The sequence below is a fragment of the Bombina bombina genome, chromosome 7, assembly GCF_027579735.1.
Source record: "Bombina bombina isolate aBomBom1 chromosome 7, aBomBom1.pri, whole genome shotgun sequence".
In the NCBI taxonomy this organism is placed as follows: domain Eukaryota; kingdom Metazoa; phylum Chordata; class Amphibia; order Anura; family Bombinatoridae; genus Bombina; species Bombina bombina.
This window is the reverse complement of record NC_069505.1, coordinates 330335649-330358787: the sequence shown is the minus strand read 5'-3', so window position 1 is coordinate 330358787 and position 23139 is coordinate 330335649. Positions and strand designations below refer to the sequence as shown.

General features: G+C 39.7%; 1 non-coding gene across 1 annotated transcript; it reads left to right on the top strand.

Moving 5' to 3' along the window:
* Window positions 1-481: 481 nt before the first annotated feature.
* Window positions 482-588, top strand: LOC128637109 (U6 spliceosomal RNA). Its single transcript, XR_008398975.1, has one exon. It is a non-coding gene; the product is annotated as a U6 spliceosomal RNA (small nuclear RNA).
* Window positions 589-23139: the final 22551 nt, after the last annotated feature.

Below are 23139 nucleotides of genomic sequence, written 5' to 3'. Positions count from 1 at the left end.
TGGGGAGGAATAAAGGGCCTGGATTGCCGATATAATACTCGCAGGGAACTGGAAGTGCCCTAAGACCCGCCAGAGGTACTCCCATCTGACGCGGTCAAAAGCCTTCTCGGCGTCTAGAGAGAGAAGCGCGAGTGGTCTATTTAATCTCTTTGCCTCAAGAAGAATATCAAGGAGTCTCCTGGTGTTATCAGGACCCTCTCTCCCTGGTACAAACCCGACTTGATCTGGGTCAATAAGTGTTGGAAGCAGCTTTGCTAGCCGGTTGGCCAGGATTTTGGCGTAAATCTTAACGTCAGTGTTGATGAGTGAAATGGGTCGGTAACTAGCGCAAAGGGTGGGGTCTTTATTGGGTTTGGGAATGGTGATGATGGATGCCTCAAGGAATTCCTTATCAAATCTCCCTGTGGACATGGCCTTATTAAAAAATCTGGTAAGTATAGGGGTGAGTTCTGGTAGATATGTTTTATAGAAGATGGCTGTGGTGCTTGCTTCGGCAGCACATATACTAAAATTGGAACAATACAGAGAAGATTAGCATGGCACCTGCGCAAGGATGACACGCAAATTCGTGAAGCGTTCCATATTAAAAAAAAAAAAAAAAAAAAAAGAAGATGGCTGTGAAGCCATCCGGCCCAGGGGCTTTAAGGGATTTCAGTTTTTTAATAACCGATTTAACTTCCTGGCCAGAGATCGGGGTGTCAATGCGTTCTTTATGAGACTCGTCGAGGGTGGGGAGCTCAAGGGAGTGAAGGAAGGAGTCTATGGTTTCCGTGGGGGCTTTCCCAACCGTTGCAGTATCACTTAAATTATAAAGAGCAGAGTAGAACTCATGAAACTGTTGGCCTATCTGGGACGGGAGTCGAACAGATTGACCATCTCGTTTGATTTTGTGGATACGAGTGGCACCCACACGCTGCCTTATTTTATTAGCAAGTAAGGAATCCGCCTTATTGCCTTTGGAGTACAGGAGGTGTTTCAGACGGAGAAGGTTGGATTGTGTCCTACGAAATTCTAACTGACAGATATGCTGTCTAAGATCTTCTACCTCTGTTTTGTAAGCTACCGGGTCCGAGACCCGCCGTTGGGTCTCAAGAGTCCGTAGCCTGCAATGTGCTTGGGAAAGGGAGAGGCCTGCCTGCCTTCTGAGGTGAGCCTGCTTGCGAATGAAGAGGCCTCGTATAGTAGCCTTAAATGCACCCCAAATCGTGCTCTCGCTAACTTCTGGGGTATCATTAGTCTGGAGGGTGAAGCAGATCTCCCTCCTGATCTCCTCCCTAAACGGGATATCCGAGAGGAGATGGTGTGGTAGTCTCCATGGGGCTCTGGTCCTGGTAGTATGACTAGATATAATGTCCAGGGTGAGAAGGTCATGATCTGACCACGGGCAGAGGTGAATGTTCACAGAGCGAACCAAGTCCAGGTCTGTGGGGTTGCAGAAAAAGTAATCTAGCCTAGAGTATGTAGCGTGGGGGTGGGAGTAGTGGGTAAAATCTTTATCTAGGGGGTGAAGGGACCTCCAGGTATCAAAGTAAGTGAACTGACACATTAATTCTCGGAATCTACGACTGGTGGGGTCGTGGCTGGAGGGGAGTCTCTTTGAGGGGCCTGTTTTCCGATCTATCTTCTCATCCCATACCATGTTCAGGTCACCGGCGAGGATAACTCTGCCTTGTTTGACCTTCTCCACATGCAGAAGGACCTTCCTGAGGTACCTGGGTTGGAGGGAGTTCGGGAGATAGACCGAAACGAGAGTATATGTGACATGATCCAAATTACATATAAGGATGAGGTATCTAGCCTGGGGGTCTCTGTATGTAAAGAGGGGCTCATAAGCCACTCTTTTGTGTATTAGGATGGCTACTCCTCTGGCTTTCTTTGTGAAGGAAGCCGCCTCAAAAATTGGGTAGTCCTTGGAAGTGTGGAGGGGGGGGAGAGTCCGCTAGTAGGTGCCTCTCTTGGAGGAGGGCTACGTCCGCCCCATGGTGACGGAGGGATCGGGATAAGAGGCATCTCTTGCCAACTGTATTAAGGCCTCTAACATTATGGGTGAGGAATCTAAGAGAGGTCATTTAGGAGTTTTGGGAGGGGACAAGGTAAAGGGGTAGGGAAGAAGGGAGACTTGGAAGAAGGGTGTGGAGGTGTGGGAAATATCAAGTGGAAGTAGTCCACCTATGTGGGGCCCTAGGATGGGCACCAGAAATTAGGGGGGGAGTTAACCGTGCCTTAATGGCAGAGGGACTAGTGCAAGTAGCCCCGCTCAGCTATAGAACATAACACAGAGTAACTAATTAACTATAGGTATCTACTCAAACTCTAACCTGAGTTAGTTACAATAATATTGAAAATATAAACAAATCACAGTATATAAACCTGACTCTGTTTTTAAGATGCAGTTCAGCGGCCTCAAGTGGGTGAGGCCTGAGGTCTCAGAGTGTGGTCAGGGGGGTTTGGTTTTGGACGTTTTGGTCTCTGTTCTTTGACAGACCTTTCAGGTGCTGAAACCCTCAACCTGGAGCGAGACTCCTGCTGGTCGCCGGGGGCGGCCTGGAGGCCCCAGTTAGCCAACAGGGTGCCTCCCATAGAGGGTGAGGAGACTGTATGGGTTTGATTATCCTTGGTCACGATTAGCTTAGTGGGGAAACCCCACCTGTATTTGATCCCTGCTTTCCTCAGCTGAATAGTAATTGGGGAATAAAGTTTTCGCTGTTGCAAAGTGTGTGAAGAGAGGTCAGGTAAAAGTTGAATGTCTTTAAGGTTATCAGGTAAGGTAGGTTTGTTGTATGCTGCCTGCATCAACCGATCTTTGAAGCTAAAGTGGTGGAAGCAGACGATTACATCTCTTGGCCTGTCTGAAGAGACTGAGCGTGGTCGGAGAGCCCTGTGGGCCCTTTCCATAGCGTGCATGTTGCCCTCAAGGGGGCCCAAGTATGCAGTGAACAAGGATAAGAGATACTCCTGCAAACCACCTGTGTTTACCGTCTCAGGGATCCCCCTGAATCTGATATTATTTCTCCTAGCCCTGTCCTCCACATCTGCCAGTTTCAGCTCAAGTTGGGAGATTTGTTCGGCCAGATTTTCTGCATAGGCCAGGAGGTTCGAGTTGTCGGTAGCTAGATCATCTTGTTGTCGTTCGAGGGAATCAACCCTATCTCCTATTTCTTGGATTTCTTTTTTGAGTTCAGCCGAACTTCTCTGGATCTCTACCGTGATAGATTTGGTCTGAGCTGCAAGAAGTTTCTGGAGAGTGCTTTCTGTAATGTAGTGATTGAGATGTGCCACAGACTGAGAGCTCGACTGTGATCCCTCATCTTGAGAGTCTGGGTCACTAATGTTCTTGCTCACTGAGGAAGTTTTTTTGCGTGGTTGAGAGAAATGGTCTAGGACAGTCTGTTTTGAGGCCGCTTGGTCTTTGGTGTTTTTTCTGGCTGAGTGTGACATGTTTGGTGCTGACAGGAAACCAAGAAGTATGCCGGTATGGTGGAGAGGAGGCCCACCCTGACCACACGTTCACAAAGAAGTTACTAAAACCCTAGGTTGCACTCAAAAGGGAAAGAAAACATAAAGGGTTAAGCTTCAACACCTGATAAGTACATTAGAATTAAATAGTATACTGTAAGAGCGGGGCCAGCACCACCCTCATAAGGGATTACACAAAGTGCATAGTACTAGACCAAAGTAATTGAGTCGGCACCAAAGAACCCCCACGCACCTCGGGTAAGGGGGGTACGACCATAAGGAAGGGGAAAAGGAGAGTGGAAGTGACCAGCCCAGACAAGCTGGGCCGGAAAGGAGGAGATGCGAGGGGGACCAATGCAGCCAGTCCCGGTTAGTGAGACTTACAACAAAGCAACAGCAAATCCAGTGCAATAGGGAAGAGTGGTAGCTTACATCGATGTTTAGAGCAACCATAGGCCGTAAAGGCCCTGCAGGTAACTAAAGCAAGATTATGGAAAACACAATTGTCTATAAATCAGAGAGCAGTAAAGTGATAGTAGAAGAGAGCTAGGGTATTGTACCAATAATGTGCAGGATTAAGATATAGTGTGTGTCTCAGAATCCAATTGCGGATGGTATCCACCTGTATGAGGTTGTTTAGGACTAAGCTATGTGTTGGTACACTAACCTACTAGTGATGTATGGATGTAAAATGGGGAGTGTGTGTCAGAGGTAGACTAGGTCTGAGCTAGTGTAACCTTAACTGATCAGTGTGATAGGGTGAGGTGCTGATCTTATGTGGGGTATGACTTGAGGGAAGAAGGGGAGGAAAAAGAGAAAGATGAAAGAAACAAGTTAAATCAATGACACTACACCCTGCACAGGAGACACAGGGACACCTAGGCTGACGCAGCAGCTGTGAAATCAAAAAGGCATTCAGATCCAGCAATGTTCATAAAGTTATGGTAATGTACAGTGGATATGGGTATTCTCATGTGGAGTACACTGAGACTGTGGCAGCTTGACAGGTTTACTTTATGGGCAGACCACAATGAGATGGTTACTGAAATAGTTATGTGGTATAGAGGTAAGTCTGGGGGGAAGCCCACCACAATATGGGCAGTACTGGGACAAAATGCAGGCAAGATGAGAGTTACACAGTCCATGAATGGTGCGATTCACTGAACAGATCACTAGTATTGCTTAAACTGTAAGATGGAACAGCAGGGATAATAGAAACTTGTTGGATTATTTGACCCTCATATATTGCACCAAATGATGCTTGTAAGCAAAGGGAACAAAGTGGCATGAATTCCTTGAGTGTGATCTCCTGTCTCAGTTTAAGGTATAAGGCCTGGAGGCTAAATCCTTATCCTAAACTCGTGTAGGGGGTTTAGTGGTGGCCCAAGTTTCCCCTCGTGGCAGCGTATTGAGTGGCAAGGGCTCGCCTAGATTAACTTGTCAAGTGCAAATATGGAGGAATCTCACTCACCACACTGAAGAGGCCGCCGTCCGTAGGCTTATGTTTCGGGGGCCTTAGGGCCCACTGGCGGTCTCCTAGAGGTGCTGTCAAAATGGCCACAGTTCGCGCCAATATGCCCCAGCAGGCCCGAAAAGGAAAAGCCTCACCTTGGTCCGGTAAGGAAGTAGCCGATGGGGGTGAGCCACCCTATGTCCTTTGCCTCCTTTCTGATGTTGGCGCGGAAGGCGCGATGCAACTGCGGACTCCGGTAAGAACTAGACTTCTGGACGGAGGTGGGCGGCGAGGCCGACGGGCCTCCGGTATATCCAATCTGCTGGGGTGACTCGGCTCCACAGCTCCGGAGCGGATCCCCGGCCCTCTGGAGCTTGTCGAGAGATGCACAAGTGCTTTGAACAGACCTCAACTCCTTTCTTTCAGGTGGCTACTAGGGAGGAAGTTGCTTCGTGGTGTGCGTAGCTCCCGGCCTGTAAAGAGGTGCCAGGCCGGGTTAGGACTTGTCCGCTGGGTAGGTCTGTTTGCTGTAGGTACACTGGAGCAGGTCTCCAACCCTCCGGGGTCTAAATGAGTGCAGGGGTAGACTTTGATCCCGATCTGGGGCTATTAGGTATAGTGATTCAACCTCCGGAGCGGAGCCTCGACCCTCCGGAGGATATAGCACAGCACGGCCTTCCTTCAAGCAGGGTGCAGTCGAGAAAAAGCTGTATATATGGCTTTTAAGTATGCCAAAACCTAACTCCCCTTCACTGGTGTTCTGTTTATCTGGAGCTTTAGAGTACCAAAGTACATCAATTTATGAAAAGATCGTTAAAAGTTTTGTGTGTTCAGAGAGGAGCTCTGACAAGCACGTCTGCTCTCTTCAGCGGCCAACTCCGCCCCCCCCAGCTTTTTTTCTCCTCGGCATAACACCCTCAATTCAATGGGGCTGCGGAACGGTCTAATCAAGCTCTGGAACAGTTCCTCCGTTGCTATGTCTCAGATCACCACAATAATTGGTCTGAACTGTTACCTTGGGCAGAGTTTGCTCGTCATAGTGCCATTAATGCTTCCTCCAAGTTATCCCCGTACTTGGCGAATTATGGGTTTCAACCATCCTTGTTGCCCGATTCATTCATGTTTCAGGGTATTCCGGCTTTGGAGGAGCATCTCTGGCAACTCTGTTTTACGTGGGTGCAGATTCAGGATTGCCCTTCATCGTTCTATACAGCGCCAAAAGTTCCAGGCTGATCATAAGCATCTGCCCGCGCCCTTCCTACCAGGCTGGTGACAGGGTTTGGCTGTCCTCCTGCAACTTGAACCTTTGTGTGCCTTCCAATAAACTGTCTCCCCGTTATATTGGTCCTTTTCGAATACTCAGACGGGTCAATCCTGTGGCCTACGCTCTTGACCTTCCTCATGCAATGCGCATCTCCAATGTTTTTCATGTCTCCCTCTTGAAACCATTGGTTTGTAATCGATTTAGTACTGTGTTTCCTCGTCCCTGTTCTATCTTTGTTGACAACCATGAAGAATATGAGGTCAGCAGCATTATTGACTCTCGTATGTCCAGGGGCCGCGTACAGTATTTGGTTCACTGGAGGGGTTACGGTCCGGAGGAGCATTCATGGGTTCCCTCCTCTGATGATCATGCTCCCGCCCTCCTCCGTGCCTTCCATGCCCATTTCCCCAATAAGCCTTTTGTCCTCCCGCGGGGGAGGGGTCATTGAGGGGAGGGTACTGTCAGGGTTTTTTCCCTGTTTTGTTTGCCATGTGCTGCTGACAGCCATTTTACTCACCTCTCTTGCTGACTCTGGTGCATAGTGTGTGATGCTGCTAATTTTCTCCATGCCCTTTTATGGCCAGACTGGTGTACATCATCCATGTGAGACAGGTTGCAGTCTCAGAATTGTGATCTTATTATTTAAAGGGCCTCTGTTCAGTATGCTTTGCCTTTGTGTTGTCTCAGACCTGTTTGTGAGTATTCCAGTTCCTGTGTATTACCTGGCTGTCTGACGTCCCTCCTGATTCCTGATCCCTGGCTTGTTCCTGACTCTGCTGTTCTCCTTGTTCCTTATTCTGGCTTGTCTGACTACTTGCTTTGGCTCCTGACTCAGCTCGTCTGACTATTTGATTTGGCTCCTGACTCGGCTTGTCTGACTACCAGCTCTGTATTTGACTTGTGGGCTTTTTTTTTTTTTTGCTAGTAATAAAGGTGTGATTATTTTTGCACTTCTCGTCTAAGTCTGATTCCTGGCACCCTGAAAGTCTGACATGATCTTCCAGCAGTGAAACAATGCTGTCCTTTGTCTTCTAAGTTGTTTGTCTGAAGGAAAGACACAAGTCTTACCTTTAAAAGAGTTTCCATTAATTTCCCTGCAATTGAGGTCAAACTGATTGGCTTATAGTTAGCAGAATCTTCCCTACTACCCTTTTTATGAAGAGGGACTACATTAGCAATTTTCCAGTCTTTTAACAGTGACTAATTAAATAAATCCAGTAATGGAGTAGCTATCACAGACCAATGTTCTCTTAGAACCCTTGGATGAATATTATCTGGACCCAGATACTTACTTTTATTTTTGATAAAGCTCTTGAAACCTCTTCCTCTGTAAAAAGAAAAGTACTAATCACATGATCATTTACAGTAACATTCCTTGATAGAATCTCACTATATTTTCCATCTGTTGTAAAGACAAAAGTAATCATTTAAACAGTTTGCTATTTGATTTAAACAGTTTGCTGTTATTACAGCACAGTAAACAAATATTTATATAGCATAGTGATCAGCTAGTAAGCTAGTAAGCTGTGCCTTTTTGTCTTTTTTGAGGCAGCAGTGATACCAATCAGAAGTTTTATTGCCAATGTTCATTGAAGGTATATTGAATAATGAAATATAGGTAGATTTAACAAACAGCGGATGCTGCAACCTACCCCATAGTTTCCAGATCACTAGAAACAGGAGTTAAGAAGCAGCGGTCATTCAGAGTGAGTGAAAACCAAGAGGACAGCTGAATGTCAGACAAATTACATTCAAAAGGTTTATTGAGTGTTCCCCTTCAGATTTCTTATGACCACTGCTACTTAAAGGGATAGGAAAGTCCAAATTAAACTTGCATGATTCAGATAGTGCATGCAATTTAAGACACTTTTAAATTCACTTCTATTTTGTATGCTGGATGTGCCCTCAACAAATATGAAACCCATAGGTGTTGCCTCTAATGCTTTTAATTACATTGTATTCTATCCTTCCACATCTACATGCCCATTTAGTATATTGAGTTCCATTTCCTGCTATTATTATCTGAACATATACTACCAATAAACTATCATTTCAGTAACTTATTAAAATGCTGAAAGGAAGATGCCAACCTGAAAACTGATGATTGCAAAATATTGTTTTCATTTTTTTTTCTTATCAAATCAGGCAACCAGCTTGTTAGATGGAAATTCATATATTTTTTTTTATATATATATTCTTGAAGTACAAGTGAGTTCAACAAAGACAAATCGGGAAAAATTGTGTGAAATATTTTAAAACCTTTAATCACACACAATCAAATTTACTTACAAATGTTTAAAATATAATGGGCAGTTTTAAAGAGCCACAATCAGTCTACTAGAGTGGGAGTTCAATCCTATTGAGAAAGCAGTCAGCAGAGGTTGTGAAACGCGTCAAGATTGTGCCCAGTAATTTTGTACAACAGTTGAAAGGAAGAGGTAATGGTTCTTTGAAAGGCAGTACTGAGTGGTGATGTAACACGCCAAGAACAAAAGATTGTGGCTATTTAAACTGAAATGATCTCACATGCTCAGTAGGAGCTGGTGACTAAAAAAGTGTAAATATACAAAGACTGCAAATTTTCTTGCATGCTCTATCTGAAACATGAAAGTTTAATTTTGACTTAAGTGTGCCTTTAAAGGTTTTAAAAAATGTCACCTTATTTGTCTCTGTTGCAATTTAATTTGCTTCAATAATTTGCTATTTGAACCAGGTGCGGAACAATCAGCTTTTGTAAGGAGCAGCATTTAGATGAAAGTTCTGGTGAAGTGAATTTGCTTTTTGTTGCCAACAGATCAAGTTTCATATCAGAAATCTAGCGAGACTGTGCATAAGTGGACTTTTTATTAGTCATGTTCATTGCTTTGTGATTTTTTTTTTATGTAGGCATGATATACAATAACAATGAATGCACAGTAAAATATAAAATAAATGGTTTAAAAGCATTTAAAACTGTCATATAGATGTGTATATTCAATGACAAAGTACTTATGTTAATGCCAAAGTTTATGTTTCCAAGGAAACTTTAAAGCATAGAAATTCTGAAATTACATTGCACCACTAAAGAATGCATTATATTACATTATAAAGTTTTGTAGGTTTTCTTTAATACCATTTTTATTATAAGGCAGTTGAACATTAACTATAATATAGAGGAGAGGTATGTTTGTTTATCACCATGGTAACAAGATTAATTGATAGAATTAAAGTGCCATAAAACATGTTGAGATATGTGCATATCCTAAAAGGGCTAATTAAGTAAAGATAGTTAGCATAAGAAAAATGTTTAAAAATTGCTGGCAAGTATTTAAAAATATATTTTTTAAAATAAGCAAAATTAGTTGCATAGCCATGCTATCTGGAGTAGTCTGATCCACCCCCCCTATCAGTGTTTAGCATCAGAAACACAGGCATTGTATTTTAACTGAGTTCACAGCACCTTATTTGCTTCTAGGTATGCTCCAGCAAATAATGAGTGTTAAACTCTGCATTCTACCAAATCAAAGGTGAATATAGATACAGCCATAGAAGGAATTGTGTGGGGGGAGTTAGAGCTTTACAATTCAGAAACGTAAAAGAAAGGGTTAATGGCGAGACACTGCAGTATAATTTGCAGGTAAAGTAATTTAAGTACATATTATATTTTGTCTCTATCCCAACTTTAACCCCTTAAAACTGCCTAGTGCAGTTGATTTTTATAAATAAAAATGCTAAACAAATGCTAAATACTGACAATTTTACATGTGCGTATGGATGCGCTTTCATGGGCTGTTTGTGGTATATAAATCCATTAAACATCAATAAATATATATTTTTAAACTACTTGATGGCTAAAATGTTTCTGTGAGTGCTGATCTTTTTAAATGAATACAAAATAAATGTATATGTGTTTATCTATATCATTTGCTGTGACCAATTAAAATGATGGTAAACTCTTTCCTTTTTAAAATAAGATCCAGAATGTTAGTGATATTTTAAAATGGAGTTTAATGAATCAGTTGTAATGAAGTTGTGTTATAACTTAATTTTTTATAAAGATATAAACATTTAAATTCCCCGCCACTCTACCTCTCACTTTAAAAGTACATTTTTCTGTAAGCTAACGGTTTGAATTGTTGTCCAATCAGTGCTCTAGCTAAAACAAAAGGTGTCAAAATGGGAGAGGCACTGATTGGACAACAATTCAAACCGTTAGCTCACAGAAATATTGACTTTTGAAGGTGGGCGGCAGAGCGCGGGGAATTTTAATTTTAATTTTATATCTATATGAATGAAACTCTATCTAAAGTATCACTCAGTTTACCATCACTTTAAAGGGACATTAAACCCAATTTTTTTCTTTTATGATTCAGATAGAGAATACCATTTTAAACAACTTTCTAATTTACTTTTATAATTTGCATAATTCTCTTAATATTCTTTGCTGGAAAGCATATCTAGATAGGCTCAGTAGCTTCCAATTAGTGGCTGCACATAGATGCCTCTGTGATTGACTCACCCATGTGCATTGCTATGTCTTTAAAGGGACAGTCTAGTCAAAATTAATCTTTCATGATTCAGATAGGGCATGCAATTTTAAACAACTTTCCAATTTACTTTTATCATCAAATTTGCTTTGTTCTCTTGGTGGTATTTTTGAAAAGCTAAACCTAGGTAGGCTCAAACTGATTTCTAAAACCATTGAAAACCACCTCTTAGCTCAGAGCATTTTGAAGTTTTTTACAGTACTAGTTCATGTGTATCATATAGATAAACACTGTGCTCACTCCCGTGGAGTTATTTAGGAGTCTGCATTGATTGGCTAAACTGCATGTCTGTCAAAAGCACTGAGATAAGGGGGCAGTCTGCAGAGTCTTAGATACAAGGTAATCACAGAGGTAAAACATACATTAACTATAACTGTGTTGGTTATGCAAACTGGGAAATGGGGAATAAAGGGATTATCCATCTTTTTAAACAATACAAATTCTGATGTAGATGTTCCTTTAACAAAGGATATGTAACAAATGAAGCAAATTAGATAATAGAAATAAATTGGCATGTTGTTTAAAATTGTATTCTCTGTCTATCATTTTTGGGGGTTTAATGTCCCCTTTAAGGACAATTATTCTGAATTCCATTATGTGAAGGATTTACTCTAGACCAGTAATATGAGCGCAAACATAGAAGCACCTATGATTGAACTTAAGCAAAGTTAATACAGTATAGCGCAAATAGTTTTTCGCTTGTCTTGCAATCTAGGCCTTTATGTGGAATTAATTTTGAAATGTAACGTTACTATTACATAAAGCTTCAATTTATCAAATGCTGTGCGGACAAGATTTTCTCCCTGGAACCTAACTGATCAGGATGATTTCCCTTTGGTACCCTTGAGAGGCTACTTAGTTACAATTTCAGGCCCACTCACACGAGTCTTATTTGATACTAAACCCACTTTTTTTCTTTTATGATTTCAGATAGAGCATGCAATTTTAAGCGACTTTCTAATTTACTCCTTTTATCAATTTTTTTTTGTTCTTTTGCTATATTTATTTTAAAAGGCAGGAATCTGTGCTAAGGAGCCGGCCCATTTTTGGTTCAGCACCATGGATAGTGCTTGCTGATTGGTGGCTACATTTAGCCACCAAATCAGCAAGCACAACCAGGTGCTGAACCAAAAATGGATCCAGCTTCTAAGCTTTAGATTCTTGCTCTTCAAATAAAGATATCAAGAGTACAAAGACAATTTGATAATATGAGTAAATTAGAAAGTTGCTTAAAATTGCTTGCTCTATCTGAAACATTTTGGGTTTAGTGTCCCTTTAAACACTAGGACCGCACAAGTGCCATACACAGGTAATAAAGGGGCCCATAATGTTTTATATCCCTTTGTGTAACTTTTCTTTCCTTGTTTTTTTAATTAAAACACTTTATTTTCTTTTTTTTTTTTTCACTGAGACCATTAGAAATGTTACATATAAATCTATAGCTTCAGTTGCCATTGCCCATATTTAACTGTTGTTATTTAGTTAATTACTGACTACAGCTATACCCTGAGGCTCTTTAAACTGATGATGCATCTACGGCAATAGTCACATTAAATGCAGATTATGCATTAATTATAGCATAGGATGAATACTGAGCAGGCAGGGAACATGAAGGTGTTACACATGAAAATGATATATACGTACATAGAATTCCTGCAATTTTAAAGGAAAGAAAGAGAAGTACATAATCAAAGGGATATGAAATCCAAAGTTGTTCTTTCATGATTTAGATAGAGCATACAATTTTAAACAACTTTCTAATTTACTTCTATTATCACACGGTCTTCATTCTCATGGTATCTTTTATTGGAAAGCAGGGGGAAGTAAGCTCAGAGTGTGCACTGGAGCACTATATGACAGCAGTTTTGAAAGATGGCACTAGATGGCAGAACTATGTCCTGCCATGTACTGCTGCAGACATCTACTTAGGTATCTCTTCAACAATGAGTACCATGAGAATGAAGGAATTTTTGATACTAGACGTAAAATGGAAACTTTTTTTTAAAATTGTATGCTTTGTCTGAATTTCAGATTATTTTTTTTTGGGTTTCATATTCCTGAGCCATGGTTAGCACCTGACTGAGACAACTTGCGACGGCTCAGAGCCGTCGTTAGCACTCAAGGGGTTAATGAAGGTACATTAAAATTTAAATTTACTAAAAAAAAATTGAAATATCCTTTGCAAATTCTTGATTTACTTTGTTCACTTTTCCTGTAATTTAACACTGAAAATAGTTTTTATCCTGCTCCAGAGAAACTGGAGTGCAGCCTGCAAAAAACTCTAACATCATACACAGTGATATTTTAATGGCAGAATTTACGTTTCCAATCAATATTAAAACATTGTAATTCTGAAATATCACTCCTCATTTTGTAGACTGGGAAAGTTTGATTCCAGAATTCATGTGTACTTTAATAGTTGATTGAAAAAAAAACACCTCTACCAAAGATTGTTATATGATTATATTGTAATATTCAGCTGTGGAGTAGCTTAGTTACAGAATGAATATGCTATTAAGGTTTGATTAGGACATTAAAGGGACCGTCAAGTCCCAAAAAAAACTGTCATGTTTCAAACAGGCATGTAATTTTAAACAACTTTCCAATTTACTTTTATCACCAATTTTGCTTTGTTCTCTTGGTATTCTTAGTTGAAGCTAAACTAGGAGGCTCATATGCTAATTTCTTAGCCTTTGAAGGCCGCCTCTAATCTAAATGCATTTTGATAGTTTTTCACCACTAGAGGGCATTAGTTTACGTGTTTTATATAGATAACTTTGAGCTCATGCACGTGAATTTACCATGGAGACAAGCTATGATTGGCTAAACTGCAAGTCTGTCAAAAGAACATGAAATAAGGGGGCCAGTATGCTGAGGCTTAGCTACAAGGTAATCACAGAGGTAAAGGTGTATTATTATAACTGTGTTGGTCTATGCAAACATGGGGAATTAGTAATTAAGGGGATTATTCTCTCTTTTAAAACAACAAAAATTCTGTGTGTTGACTGTCCCTTTAAAGGGACATGAACCCAAACATTTTCTTCATGATTTAGGTGTAGACATTACAATTTTAAACAACTTTCCAGTTAATTTCTATTATCACATGTGTTTCATTTCTTGATATTATTTGTGAAGGAGCAGCAATGCACAGGTTTCCTAACTAAACACATGGGTGAGCCAATGACAATCAATATATATATATGCAGCCACCAATCAGCAGCTAGAACCTAGGCTCTTTGCTAACCGTGAGCTTACCTACATAAACCTTTCAGCAAAAGGATATCAAAGAAGGAAGCAAATCAAATAATAGTGGAAAGTGAGAATCTGCAGTCATAGAGAGAAGAAGGGCATGATTAAATTGAGCCCATAGTGCATATAGAATTGTGATTTTACCTGTTTCATGACAGATCACACATCAAAATTATCTTTTTTTCCATAATTGATGTGTTTATTTTTCACAACTCCCTGACTGGTCTGCTCGGGGGATATAGGTGAGGCATATAATGAGAATGGGAGCCTCTGCCAGGTTTCCTCTGACTGTATGGTCATTCCTTTGATGATACCATACATGGTGTTTCTCATGATATCATCATGATTATAAGTGACATCACTGATGGATAGTGATGTCACGAATAGTTCGCCGGCGAATAGATCCCGGTGAACATAGCATGTTCGCGTCCGCCGCGGACGGCAAAGATATGCGATGTTCAGTCCACCCCTATTCTTTATCATTGAGTAAACTTTGACCCTGTACCTCACAGTCAGAAGACACATTACAGCCAATCAGCAGCAGACACTCCCTCCCAGACCCTCCCACCTCCTGGACAGCATCCATTTTAGATTCATTTGGAAGCTGCATTCTTAGTGAGAGGAGTGTAGCTGCTGCTGATTTAATAGGGAAATCGATAGCTAGGCTAGTGTATTCAGTGTCCACTACAGTCCTGAAGGACTCATCTGATCTCTGCTGTAAGGACAGTACCCCAAAAAGCCCTTTTTAGGTCTCGAACATCAGTCTGTTTTTTTTTTTTTTTTCCTGTGTAATCTAATTGCAGTTGCCTGCCTGCCAGCGTGTGTGTCAGGTTCACAGCGTATACTGTGCCCACTTGCCCAGTGCCACCACTCATATCTGGTGTAACAGTAGTGTACATTTAAAAAAAACAACACTTTGACTGTGAAATAATAGCAGACAGCTGCCAGTACCCAAGATGGCTGCCAATAAGGCAGATGGGGAGGGTTAGAGTACTGTTTTGGGGGGGATCAGGGAGGTTGGGGGCTAAGGAGGGATGCTACACCACAGCATATGTAAATATGCTAAAAAATAAATAAATTTAAAAACCTTTTATTTTAGTACTGGCAGACTTTCTGCCAGTACTTAAGATGGCAGGGACAATTGTGGGGTGGGGGAGGGAAGGGAGCTGTTTGGGAGGCATCAGGGGGTTTCTCCCTCTGCAGGGCTTTCTCAAGATCTTGAGAAAGCCCTGCAGAGGGAGAAACGCGTTGTTTGTTGCCAACTTCTAATTTTAAGAAGTATTTCACAGCTATCAGTTGCTGTTACAGATTGATGCTGCTTGTCATCTGTGGAACTTTAAAATTTGCATCCTCCTGGTACCTGTTTGTGTACCGATACTATAAGCCTTATTGAAGGTTATAAATGGAACTTTTGCATCTACTCTAAACAGTTGCATTCAGTACAAAACAGCCGTTATCAGTATCCTGCGTGCATCTGAGCACATAAAGAGCGGATACCTTGCCACTGTGAGCTAAGAAGCTGAAACCTGAGAGCGATCGTAACAGGAACCAATCGGAGTGCTCAGTCAGGCCAGCGCCCCTATAAGTGATGTCACTTCCGCTACGGCGGTAATTTCCTCTTTTCCTTCATCGAGAGCCGCAATTGTTTGGGGGTAAGCCTGCATCATCTATCCACATATTAACTTCTACCTGGACTGTTTTATCCCGTTTCTGGCCATAAGGAGATACATTTTGACATTGTCGGTGTATTGGCATATTTTGTTTTATACGGAGACGTCCGTTTTTAGTATATTGTGTTTTTATTCTGTATTTGCATATGTTGCATTAAATACTTTTAGGCAGAGCCTTGCTAAACCACACTTTACTTGTCACTGTTTATTTCAGTTTATTTTGCTTCATAAAGCCCTTTTTTTTGATTATTCACAATATGCACGAATAACCTTATCACTAAGCATCTGTCACTATCCCAATATTTTTATCAACATTGATGTTTTAACACGTATCTTTTGTAATTTTATCACTTGTTCTAATTTTGATAATTTGTTTCACATCCACCTTTAGCTACAGCGCTCCTGTTTAAATATAATTTTATCTGCTCCCTAATTAACCCCTTCACTGCTGGGCATAAAACACGTTTGGTGCGCAGTGGCATTTAGCAGTCTTCTAATTACCAAAAAGCAACGCCAAAGCCAAATAAGTCTGCTATTTCTGAACAAAGGGGATCCCAGAAAAGCATTTACAACCATTTATGCCATAATTGCATAAGTTGTTTGTAAATAATTTCTGTGAGAAACCTAAAGTTTGTGAAAAAGTGAACAATTTTTTTTATTTGATCGCATTTGGCGGTGAAATGGTGGCATTAAATATACCAAAATGGGCCTAGATCAATACTTTGGGTTGTCTAATACACTACACTTAAGCTAAAATTAACTCTACAAGCTGCCTACATGCTCTCTAATTAACCCCTTAACTGCTGGGCATAAAACAAGTGTGGTGCGCAGTGGCATTTAGCAGCCTTCTAGTTACCAAAAAGCAACGCCAAAGCCATATAAGTCTGCTATAATGGCATGTCTGGCACACAGTGTTGGGGCAAGGGTCCATCTGACCACTGATACCTGGTCTGCAAAGCATGGTCAGGGCAGGTATATCACCTACACTGCGCACTGTGAAGCGGGCGTAACCCTTACACTACTTGATCGATACAACATCATACCTGATGTTTTAAAGCACGTTATTCCAAACAATTTAGGAATGTTAGGTGATTTATGCCCTTTATGGATTAAAACCAGACTCTGCATCAACTATGTAATTTTCTGTGGGAGTTTTGCCATGGATCCCCCTCCGGCATACCACAGTCCAGGTGTTAGTCCCCTTGAAACAACTTTTCCATCACTATTGTGGCCAGAAAGAGTCCCTGTGGGTTTTAAAATTCGCCTGCCTATTGAAGTCTATGGCGGTTCGCCAGTTCGCGAACAGTTGTGGAAGTTCGCGTTCGCCGTTCTTGAACCCAAATTTTTATGTTCGCGACATCACTACTGATGGACATCAAAATTAAGCTTTAATATTTTTTTTTTTTTTTAAATAGGATGTATTTCTTATATCAAATTGAATTTTTCCTCATGCTGTCTTTTATTAAATCTTGTTCCCTTTACACAAATGCATGCTAAGGCAAGCTCAGGAGCGGACATGTGTTCTAAGCACATTATGTATAACATTGTTTTAAAGGGACAGTAAAGTCAAACTTAAACTTTCAAGATTCAGATAAGGCAAATAATTTTAAACAACTTTCCAATTTACTTTTATCATCAAATGTGCTTTGTTCTCTTGGTATTCTTAGTTGAAGGCTAAAGCTAGGTAGACTCATATGCTAATTTCTAAGCCCTTGATGGCCGCCTCTTAGCTAATTGCATTTGATAGTTGTTCACAGCTAGAGGGTGTTAGTTCATGTGTGCCATATAGATTACATTGTGCTTACTCCTGTGTAGTTATTTATGAGTCAGCACTGATTAGCTAAAATTCAAGTCTGTCAAAATAACTGAAATAAGGGGGCAGTCTGCAGAGGCTTAGCTACAAGGTAATCACAAAGGTAAAAAGTATATTAATATAACTGTGTTGGTTATGCAAAACTGGGGAATGGGTAATAAGAGATTATCTATCTTTTTAAACAATAAAAATTCTGGAGTAGACTGCTCCTGAGGTATGCTTTGTTGGAAGGAAGTTAAAGGGACAGTATACTTTAAACTTTTTTTCCCCCTAAATGTGTTAATGACTTGTTATACCAGCTGCAAAGTATGAAATGTAAGATATGTTGGTCCTTTATATTTATTTGTATATGTAAAATAGCTGTTTTTGTTATTTGACAACACAACCCATCAAAATGGGTTCAGCTTGCAAGGAAATCTGATTTAATTATTTTATCACTTTCTGTACACACAAATCCTTATATATCTTATCTCTGTTTGTAAACCAAATCTCAATACTTAGAGCGAACAATTACAAATTAACATTTTATTAGCTTATCTCTCCTAACCCCCACTGGGATTGTATTTTTTTTTTTTTTTTGCTGGCTATATTTACACACCTTTCTATTCATATACTTAAAGGGACACTGAACCCAATTTTTTTCTTTTGTGATTCAGATAGAGCATGCAATTTTTAAGCAACTTTCTAATTTACTCCTATTAACAATTTTTCTTTGTTCTCTTGCTTTCTTTATTTGAAAAAGAAGGCATCTAAGCTATTTTTCTTTCATGTAATTGGCAAGAGGCCATGAGCTAGTGACGTATGGGATATACAATCCTACCAAGAGGGGCAAAGTTTTCCAAACCTCAAAATGCCTATAAATACACCCCTCACCACACCCACAATTCAGTTTTACAAACTTTACCTCCTATGGAGGTGGTGAAGTAAGTTTGTGCTTGATTTTCTTCTGTGATATGCGCTTCTCAGCATTTTGAAGCCCGATACCTTTCAGAGTACAGTGTCTGTCAGAGGGATGTGAAGGGAGTATCACCTATTGATTCTATGGTTTTTCTCATGGGAAATCTTTTCAAAGGTTCTCTGTTATCGGTCATAGAGATTCATCTCCTACCTTCCTTTTCAGATCGACAATATACTCTTATATTCCATTACCTCTACTGATACTGTTTCAGTACTGGTTTGGCTATCTGCTATATGTGGATGGGTATCTTTCGGTAAGTATGTTTTCATTACCTAAGACACTCTCAGCTATGGTTTGGCACTTTATGTATTATTATAAAGTTTTAAATATATGTATTGTACTTATATTTGCCATGAGTCAGGTTTATGTATATTTCCTTTTGCAGACTATCAGTTTCAAAATTGGGAAACATATTTAGGAAGTTATTTTTTATTACCTGGGGTATAGTCTTTTCTTAAAATTTGACTGCTTTTTCAGTAATATTCACGGGCAAAATTATGCTTGCGAGTTTGCAAAATGCTGATATTTATTGAGTCATTCTTGGCGCGATAATTTTTTTGGCACCAATGTACGTTCGGTGATGCAAATTCGTAATTTCTGGCATCTTAGTTGACGCCAGGTTTCCTTACACAAGGATGCGTCTGCCATGACGCGAGTTGCATCATTTCCGGATGTTGTTAGCGCCAAAGAATTTCATTTTGCATTGTGCGTCATACTTGGCGCCAAATTATTTATTTATTTAAACCCCACTTCCAATATGCCTATTGCTCTTTTTTATGCTCAGAGGGCTATGCTGTTTGCATTTTTTTCTCATTCCTGAAACTGCCATATAGGGAAATTGATAATTTTGCTTTATATGTTGTTTTTTCTCTTATGTTGCAAGATGTCTCAATCTGATCCTGTCTAAGAAACCACTGTTGGAATCCTGCTGCCTGATAACAGTTCAACCAAATATAAGTATATCTGTTGTAAGTTTGTGGAGATTATATCTCCAGCTGTAGTATATAACAGTTGTCATGACAAGCTTTTGCATGCAGAGAATGTATTCTTCAATACTAGTACAATGCCTGTTGTTCTTTCAACATCTGATGTACATGATATCTCTGTGAATATAAAAGATTTTTATTGCTGATGCGATTCAGAAGGCTTCGTCTGCTTTTCCACCTTCTAATAAACATAAAAGGTCTTTTAAAACTTCTCATAAAGTTGATGAAATTTCAAATGACCAACAATATACTGAATTATCCTCCTCTGATGAGGATCTATCTGGTTCAGAAGATCCTTCCTCAGATATTAACACTGATAAATCTACTTACAGGGAGTGCAGAATTATTAGGCAAGTTTTATTTTTGAGGATTAATTTTATTATTGAACAACAACCATGTTCTCAATGAACCCAAAAAACTCATTAATATCAAAGCTGAATATTTTTGGAAGTAGTTTTTAGTTTGTTTTTAGCTTTAGCTATTTTAGGGGGATATCTGTGTGTGCAGGTGACTATTACTGTGCATAATTATTAGGCAACTTAACAAAAAACAAATATATACCCATTTCAATTATTTATTTTTACCAGTGAAACCAATATAACATCTCAACATTCACAAATATACATTTCTGACATTCAAAAACAAAACAAAAACAAATCAGTGACCAATATAGCCACCTTTCTTTGCAAGGACACTCAAAAGCCTGCCATCCATGGATTCTGTCAGTGTTTTGATCTGTTCACCATCAACATTGCGTGCAGCAGCAACCACAGCCTCCCAGACACTGTTCAGAGAGGTGTACTGTTTTCCCTCCTTGTAAATCTCACATTTGATGATGGACCACAGGTTCTCAATGGGGTTCAGATCAGGTGAACAAGGAGGCCATGTCATTACATTTTCTTCTTTTATACCCTTTCTTGCCAGCCACGCTGTGGAGTACTTGGACGTGTGTGATGGAGCATTGTCCTGCATGAAAATCATGTTTTTCTTGAAGGATGCAGACTTCTTCCTGTACCACTGCTTGAAGAAGGTGTCTTCCAGAAACTGGCAGTAGGACTGGGAGTTGAGCTTGACTCCATCCTCAACCCGAAAAGGTCCCACAAGCTCATCTTTGATGATACCAGCCCAAACCAGTACTCCACCTCCACCTTGCTGGCGTCTGAGTCGGACTGGAGCTCTCTGCCCTTTACCAATCCAGCCACAGGCCAATCCATCTGGCCCATCAAGACTCACTCTCATTTCATCAGTCCATAAAACCTTAGAAAATTCAGTCTTGAGATATTTCTTGGCCCAGTCTTGACGTTTCAGCTTGTGTGTCTTGTTCAGTGGAGGTCGTCTTTCAGCCTTTCTTACCTTGGCCATGTCTCTGAGTATTGCACACCTTGTGCTTTTGGGCACTCCAGTGATGTTGCAGCTCTGAAATATCAATATCAAATGCTGTGCGGACAAGATTTTCTCCCTGGAACCTAACTGATCAGGATGATTTCCCTTTGGTACCCTTGAGAGGCTACTTAGTTACCATTTCAGGCCCACTCACACGAGTCTTATTTGATACTAAACCCACTTTTTTTCTTTTATGATTCAGATAGAGCATGCAATTTTAAGCGACTTTCTAATTTACTCCTTTTATCAATTTTTTTTTGTTCTTTTGCTATATTTATTTTAAAAGGCAGGAATCTATGCTAAGGAGCCGGCCCATTTTTGGTTCAGCACCATGGATAGTGCTTGCTGATTGGTGGATACATTTAGCCACCAAATCAGCAAGCACAACCCAGGTGCTGAACCAAAAATGGATCCAGCTTCTAAGCTTTAGATTCTTGCTCTTCAAATAAAGATATCAAGAGTACAAAGACAATTTGATAATATGAGTAAATTAGAAAGTTGCTTAAAATTGCATGCTCTATCTGAAACATTTTGGGTTTAGTGTCCCTTTAAACACTAGGACCACACAAGTGCATACAAAGGTTAATAAAAGGGGCCCATAATGTTTTATATCCCTTTGTGTAACTTTTCTTTTCCTTGTTTTTTAATTAAAACACTTTATTTTCTTTTTTTTTCACTGAGACCATTAGAAATGTTACATATAAAATCTATAGCTTCAGTTGCCATTGCCATATTTAACTGTTGTTATTTAGTTAATTACTGACTACAACTATACCCTGAGGCTCTTTAAACTGATGATGCATCTACGGCAATAGTCACATTAAATGCAGATTATTAATACTGAGCAGGCAGGGAACATGAAGGTGTTACACATGATATATACGTACATAGAATTCCTGCAATTTTAAAGGAAAGAAAGAGAAGTACATAATCAAAGGGATATGAAATCCAAAGTTGTTCTTTCATGATTTAGATAGAGCATACAATTTTAAACAACTTTCTAATTTACTTCTATTATCACACTGTCTTCATTCTCTTGGTATCTTTTATTGGAAAGCAGGGGACGTAAGCTCAGGAGTGTGCACTGGAGCACTATATGACAGCAGTTTTGCAAGAATGGCACTAGATGGCAGAACTATGTCCTGCCATGTACTGCTGCAGACATCTACTTAGGTATCTCTTCAACAAAGAGTACCATGAGAATGAAGAATTTTTGATACTAGACGTAAAATGGAAACTTTTTTTTAAAATTGTATGCTTTGTCTGAATTTCAGATTATTTTTTTTTGGGTTTCATATTCCTGAGCCATGGTTAGCACCTGACTGAGACAATTTGCGACGACTCAGAGCCGTCGTTAGCACTCAAGGGGTTAATGAAGGTACATTAAAATTTAAATTTACTAAAAAAAAATTGAAATATCCTTTGCAAATTCTTGATTTACTTTGTTCACTTTTCCTGTAATTTAACACTGAAAATAGTTTTTATCCTGCTCCAGAGAAACTGGAGTGCAGCCTGCAAAAAACTCTAACATCATACACAGTGATTATTTTAATGGCAAAATTTACGTTTCCAATCAAATATTAAAAACATTGTAATTCTGAAATATCACTCCTCATTTTGTAGACTGGGAAAGTTTGATTCCAGAATTCATGTGTACTTTAATAGTTGATTGAAAAAAAACACCTCTACCAAAGATTGTTATATGATTATATTGTAATATTCAGCTGTGGAGTAGCTTAGTTACAGAATGAATATGCTATTAAGGTTTGATTAGGAACTTAAAGGGACAGTCAAGTCCCAAAAAAACTTTCATGTTTCAAACAGGGCATGTAATTTTAAACAACTTTCCAATTTACTTTTATCACCAATTTTGCTTTGTTCTCTTGGTATTCTTAGTTGAAAGCTAAACCTAGGAGGCTCATATGCTAATTTCTTAGCCTTTGAAGGCCGCCTCTAATCTAAATGCATTTTGATAGTTTTTCACCACTAGAGGGCATTAGTTTACGTGTTTTATATAGATAACTTTGAGCTCATGCACGTGAATTTACCATGGAGACAGCTCTGATTGGCTAAACTGCAAGTCTGTCAAAAGAACTGAAATAAGGGGGCAGTCTGCTGAGGCTTAGATACAAGGTAATCACAGAGGTAAAACGTGTATTATTATAACTGTGTTGGTTATGCAAAACTGGGGAATTAGTAATTAAGGGATTATCTATCTTTTAAAACAACAAAAATTCTGGTGTTGACTGTCCCTTTAAAGGGACATGAAACCCTAACATTTTCTTTCATGATTTAGGTAGAACATACAATTTTAAACAACTTTCCAGTTAATTTCTATTATCACATGTGTTTCATTCTCTTGATATTATTTGTTGAAGGAG